Genomic DNA, 6,481 nt, shown 5'->3' with positions numbered 1-6,481 from the left:
CTCCCTCCCTCCCATCCCCCCCTCCCCGAGACCCACCGGACCCCGAACCCAGGTAAGCGGACGCGGACTCCCCTCTCCCTCCTTCTCTTACCCCGTAACCATCTGGGGACTGGGGCTGGGAGCCGGTACCTCCTTCTTTACAAACCCCTGTGGGGGTAGGCTCTGAGCCGGGCCTCCTCGCGCCTCCGCCCCACCCCCGCCGGCCCCTGTCCTAGCTCGCCCCGTCCGCCTTTCTTTCTCCCTTTTTTCTCTCTCATTTTCCTTTTCCTCCCTTCCAAGATGGCCGAAGTGCATTCCCCTTTTAACGATTTGGCGTCTCCCTCGACCACCACCTCTTTGTGCCGCAGCCTCCCTAGACCCTGCTCCCGAGGTAGCGAGGGGGAGGGTCCGAGGCAGCCACAAGGGCTTTGGGGCTCCGCGCTGGGGCGGATCTCTGCCCCCCTGACCCTCCCCACGAGCCTGAGCAGCTCCTGGACCTCTCCCACTACTCCTTTCGGTTTGGGGAGGGGTCGCTCTCGGTTTCTTCGTTGGGCACTGGGGCGTCGTGGACGCGCGAGGACTTGAGGCTGGGAGGAAGGGGACGAGCTTTTCGATTGCTGCGGGGCCGGGGGAGGGCGCTCTTCCCTGCCGGGACCGGTCCTCTCGGGCACCTCCCCCAGTAGGTCCCTTTCCCCCCGCCATCCCGGGACTGGGCGCCCCGCCCCCTCCCCGAGCCACCTCGGCGGAGCCTCTTTCTCCGGAACACCCCTCCTTGGGCCCCGCCGAAAGTTTGGCTCTAGGGAAGGTAGGAGCGGCCACCCGCTAACTGGGGTCTCTGATCTTCTGACCCAGGTTCCTGGGGGTGCCGGGGTGGAGGGAGTAGAATGGAGATGGGGAAGATTTATCGCGATATTTCCTATCGCCCGCATATGCAGGAGGGGGCTGGCGGACTGGCCGGTCTTCCACTGGGGAGCCCGGCTGCCCCCTCCTTTCCTAGGTCCTCCTGCTTCTCTTTCTGAGGGGATGGGACCCCTCGGCGAGCAGACACCCCTGCCCCTCCTGTCTCCACGGGGGCCCAGGCATGCCTCTCTCCCTCCCCCACTGCCCCTGTCTACCCAGAATTGCTCCGGATGGCTTGAGGTGGGGAAGGAGGAGGCCTGGGGATGGTGAATTTGCCTGTAAATATTGTGGAAGCGTTGCCCCGCGCTTCCCCCTGGTCTTTGTCTCTCAGAGAGCCCCCCCCTACCCCTCGCCGCGCTGCCTCAGTCTCCAGGGCTCCCTGTCGCTGGGGGCGGGGGGGGGGGGTGGTCTCCTGTTTGTCTCCCACTCCGTTCTTAAGCCTCCTTCTCTGGGCCTCTTGCAGTTTGCATCTGTTCCTGAAACTCTATAATTTCTCTTCCTCCCCCTCTGCACTCTGTTCCAAGGTGCTAGTACTTGGAGAAGGAGCATAAAGGCAGCTCTGTTAATAGCTTTTCGGTGGGGAGGTTTTCCCCGGGGTTTCCTGGTTTGGAGTTGGGGGTTGAGGTCTTAGAGCTGTCTTTGGAATGAGGCAGGAAACAGGCCTGAGGTGAGACTTGGGACTTGGGATCCAGAGTGTAGCTGGGTGGGGTTCAAGTTGAAGTCTTCGTGGGGGTGCTCTCTCCTGCTTCTGGTCTTCCCTGGGAGATCTTGGTTGATGGAGCTGTTGCCATGGGAATGGAGAGAGCCTGAACAGGAAGAGGTAACGTCTTCGTGCAGGTTGGATGCCCATCCCACTCCTCCAGCCTCTGGCCCCCAGAGCGAGGCTGGGAGCTGCACTGCCTTTGTTGCTGGAAGACGTATGTTATAATTTACCCTCAGTAGACTGGGGATGCACAGAAGGGTGGTGTGTGTTTGCAGCTCTGGTTTCAGGCAGGGATGTCAGACTGTGTGCTCCTGGGGTGGGCGGGGGCGGCTTGTACATCTGGCAAGCGTGGGCCTGGCTCTGGTCTGGCTCTTATGTGTGATGGGGTGTGTCTGTGTGTGTGTCTGGCCAAGTGTCTGGCCTTGTGTGTTGTGAATGTGAGAGAGAAATGGAGGGGGTGTGTCTGGCTGTGTGTGCATATGTGTGTGTGTATCTGGCAGTGTGTATCTGTGTATATTTTGGATTTTTGTCTTTGTTTGATCTTAGGAAGCTGAGAGGTGGGAAAGGGAGGGCGGGTAGAGTGAGCCTGTCTTCAGGAGACTAGAGGACTTTTTTGATGCTGCTGGTGCGAGGCGCAGATCCTCCACCCAAGGTCAAGGATCAGGGAACACTGAGAGTTTGACAGTGTCCCAGACAGACCTCCACCCCCTACTCTCCCTACACACACACAAATACACAGGCTTGCACAGCTGAACCCGAACTCCTGGGACCCAATACAGTCTGGCTCACTGAGCTTCCACAGAGCCTGCTTCCATATCTGTATCAGGAAAGTTGGGCGAGGCCATTTGCCTCTGCCCCCTCTTTCTACTTCAGAGCGAGAATGTGTGCTGTTGGTTATGTTTTGGCCCAGGTGGCTCACTGAATGGTCTTCTGTGGAACCTGGAGTCCTTCTACCTTCCGCCTGCCTGGATGGAGTCAGGCCAGGCTTATTGGTTCCTTAGATGAGTAGGAAGCCCGGCCTGGGTGCCAGTGTGGAAAGAGCACTGGAACGGGAGTCAGGCTGCGTCTAGTCCTAGAACTGCCACTGAGTGACTGCATGACCTGAGACAAGTCACTTCTTTCTGAGTTTCTTCATCTGTAAAATGAAAGGACTGGACAAGATGCTTTCTAATAAGATCCCTTCCACCTCTGCAATTCTAGATGTCTGGATGTGACCTTCAGTGACTCTTCCCAAGACTTGGAGATTTTCTAGTGAGGGAGTTGGGTGAATTTCATGTGGCGGGAAAGCAGAGCAAAGAACTCTGTAGCTGGGCATCTGAAGGAGCAGAAGGGAACCTGTGGGTTATCAGAGACTGGCTGTTTCTGCAGGGGAAAAAGAAAAAAACTGACGCTGAGAGAAGTCTAAATTACGGGGGAGCTTCCAGAAAAAGACTGGTAAGAATGGAGAGATGGGGGGTGATCTCTATAAGTAGGGGGCTTTGAGGATGGGGAAAGACACATGCCAGTCTTGGATGGCAAGGAGGAGTTGGGTTGGGTGCTGGGTGCTGATCAAGCTCCTTTCCTGCCACTATAGCTGAAACCCGGGGCACCAGGGGCCAGGAGCAAGGGCTGTTCCACCATGATGCCCTTGCAAAGACAGTGGTTTGGGGACAGAAGATATTGAAGGACTTGGCCCCCGGTTGGGGGAGGTATTGTGGGTGGGAGACAGTGCTCAGGTCCACTGTGGGGATGTGGTCAGTACTGACCTGTGAAAGCCTCCAGAGCTCCACAGGGCCACTTCCAAATGGCCCTCGGTCTCCCTTTATCTGCTTCTTGGGACTTGTCTCTCCCTCTCCTTCACCCTCAGGCTCTTCCCTAAGGTGATGGGAGCTGGAGGTCCAGCCAGTTGCAGCTGGGGAGGAACTGGGTATGAGGTGTGGGGCCCTGGGGCCTCATGGGGGGAGAGAGATGGTGAGTGGGTGAGGGAACAGAGCTCCTGTTTACAGTTGTTCTTGGTACCTGCTGGCAGGGCCCTGCAGGTAACCATGGCAATCAGGTGAGGAACCAATCCGTGCTTCTCCCCACCCCCCAGCCCCAGAGGTCTGAGGCCTCTGGGGATGGGGTTGGGGGGAGCAGGGAGTGTGGCAAGGGGGCTCATTTCTTAAAGGGAGAAGGAGGAACTTTTCATCCAGTAAGCACCACAGCTCTTGCCTTCACCCGTGCATCCAGAACAGAGCTTGAGGGGTAGTCTTGGTCTGAGTGCTTGCAGAAGTGAGAGGGTGAGGGTCACGGCCATTTGCTTAGGAGCTCTTGCATGTTGAGGCCACAGTTGGCCTGGAAGGAACTGCATGGGAGTTCTTAAAAGCAGTTCTGTTTTGAAAACACAGTGAGTATGTGAATGAGGTGGCTAAGGCAGTGTGAAGCGCCCACGTGTGTGTGTGTGTGTGTGTGTGTGTGTGTGTGTGTGTGTAAGTGTGTGTGTGTGTGTGTGTAAGTGTGTGTGAGAGACAGAGAAAAGAAGGCATGAGATTTGCCAGTAGCAACCAGGACCCTCATACATTATCAGATCCCAGAATGTTTTGTTTCTGGCTGTGCACACACACACTGAGATTCATTTGGACAAGACACACACATGGGGCAAGTAGTCACATGAAGTACCTTTGGCGGTCCAACAGCATGTACGCATTCAATGGATATTAAACACGCTCAGCGAGTCAGCCACTTGGAGTTTGTTCCCTCCTCTGGATGGTTGTAATAATATTTGGGCATCTTGCCAGGGGTTACTATGGGAACGACCAAACAGTGTAGTAGCCAGCAAGGCTTCTACATAATTATGAAGAGAGGACCCATGCAGGGAGAGCTGGCTGAGGGGAGGCGGGAACCCCTTTCCTTCCTCGGGCCATGTCTGCAGGTCTTGGCCGCTGCGTCTCCACTGGCTCTGGGCTTGCTTGTTCCTCTCTGTCTGCCCTGCAACTTGGTGTCTCTCTCACATGTGGCCTTTGTGTCTCTCCATCTCTTTCGGTCTCTGGCCAGCCTCTGTTGGCTGTTTGGGTCCTGGCCAAACTCATTCTGGGGTCTCTATAGAAACTGCTGATTCCCAGCTGTGAATTTTGGGTCCTAGAAAACCCAATGTGTTGGCTTTAGAAATCTTTCTGGAAAGGAGAGAAGGATGTATGTTGTAAAAGAGCTGTCGGGATGTGGCCGCCCTCCCAAGCCCTGCCCCTTGGGCTTCTACTCTGGGAAAGAGGAGGGAGGTGCCATCGCTTCTGGGTGCAGGTTGGATTTCTATACCAAGAAGTAAGCACATCAGCCAGTCCAGAACTGGGCTTTGCCTTTCCTCCCCGGACCCTGCCAGGGCCTGGCTGGGCACTCGGTGGGCTGTGGGGAGAACTTTCTGCATAGCTTTGGCAGGCATCTCCGAGAGCCTGTGGTCTGTCACTGGGCAGCTTGTGGCCAGGCTGCAGACAGGATACGGTGGGTGGGTAGCAGTGCCCACGTGGGGAGATTCCTGCGTGTGCCTGGGAGGGGCAACGTGCAGCAGGTTCTTTGTCGGGGCACGTGGTGGCCTTCCTGTGGAAGGGGCAGTAGCAGTCTTTTTGCCCAGACTTTGCAGTTAACCTGCAGAGTCCAGGGCTGGGCCAGGGGGCGGGCTGGAGCTGTGTGTTCCCAACTTTGGGCACATAAGGACCATCCTCAGGATTTCCTGCTTGAGCACCAGGCCTAGAACCTGCATGGTCAGCATATGGTGCATTTCCAGGGAGCTGCTCCAGGGCTGGGGCTGGATGCAGCAGTGCAAGGACAAGCTATGGGGTGCCCCCTTCAGCCTTAGGGCGGATATGCTCCCAGTGTTTCCAGGGAACGCTTCCTGGAGAAGGAGTGATGGGACGGAAGGAGGGTAGGATGGAGTAGAGAGACCCAGTCAGGAGTCTAAGTTTCCTCATAGTTCCTAGTGAGTTCACTTGAGTGAATATGGATTGGGGTCAGGGAGATTTTTTAAAACTCCGTTCTCTTCCATTTTCCTGCCTCCCCACATCCTTTGGAGAGTTGAGTAGTACTTCGTGTGGTCTAACCTCCGTCTTTCTGCTGTCCTGAGATAGAACCTGACCTTGTTGCTCAAGGTCATGAAATCTCCAGAGCCCCTGGCACCCAGTGAACACTCAGAAAGAACCATCCCCACATGTGCACCCTGTCCGGCCTTAAAGGGAAAGGAAGGGCCTTGGGCCCAGGAGCGGTGTCGCTTGTGGGGCAGGTGGAGTAGAGCGTGGGAGGGGCTCTTGGCTCTGTGGGTTCCTGATTCCATGTTTATTTCCCAGGGTGACGCTCCCCAGTCCCCTGCCCCCCAGCCCGGCATCATGCATCGGACCACACGGATTAAAATCACCGAGCTGAACCCTCACCTCATGTGTGCCCTCTGCGGGGGGTACTTCATCGATGCCACTACCATCGTGGAGTGCTTGCATTCCTGTGAGTTGGGTCGAGGGGCTGCTCCTCGGGTGGGTGGCCTCTGCCCTGAAGAGCAAACATGTCCATGTGTCTGGTGAGGGTCCCAGGTCCCTGAGAGGCTGCCTTGGAGGGGATACTGGAGGGTTCAGCTCAGAAGTTCATTTGGGGAACTTTTACCTGAAATCTCAGTTCTCTCCTTGAATCTCTGTGGCTGAAATTGCACTCCCTGAAGATGCAGGTGCCCTTGTGTGCACCACGGGCTTGTGGCTGGGGGTCAAGGACCCTGGGAGGTGTCCAATAGGTTGGCTATTGTTTTGTACTCCGTCTGGGGGGCTTGGGTCATGGTACATGACACTGGCTACACACACACACACACACACAAAATCTGTCCTACACACACACACACACACACACACACAATCAATCTGTCCTACACACACACACACACACACACACACACACACACACACACACACA

This window comes from Physeter macrocephalus, unplaced genomic scaffold, assembly GCF_002837175.3.
Source record: "Physeter macrocephalus isolate SW-GA unplaced genomic scaffold, ASM283717v5 random_2676, whole genome shotgun sequence".
NCBI lineage: Eukaryota > Metazoa > Chordata > Mammalia > Artiodactyla > Physeteridae > Physeter > Physeter macrocephalus.
The sequence above is the reverse complement of the archived record's forward strand: the minus strand, read 5'-3'. Positions refer to the sequence as shown.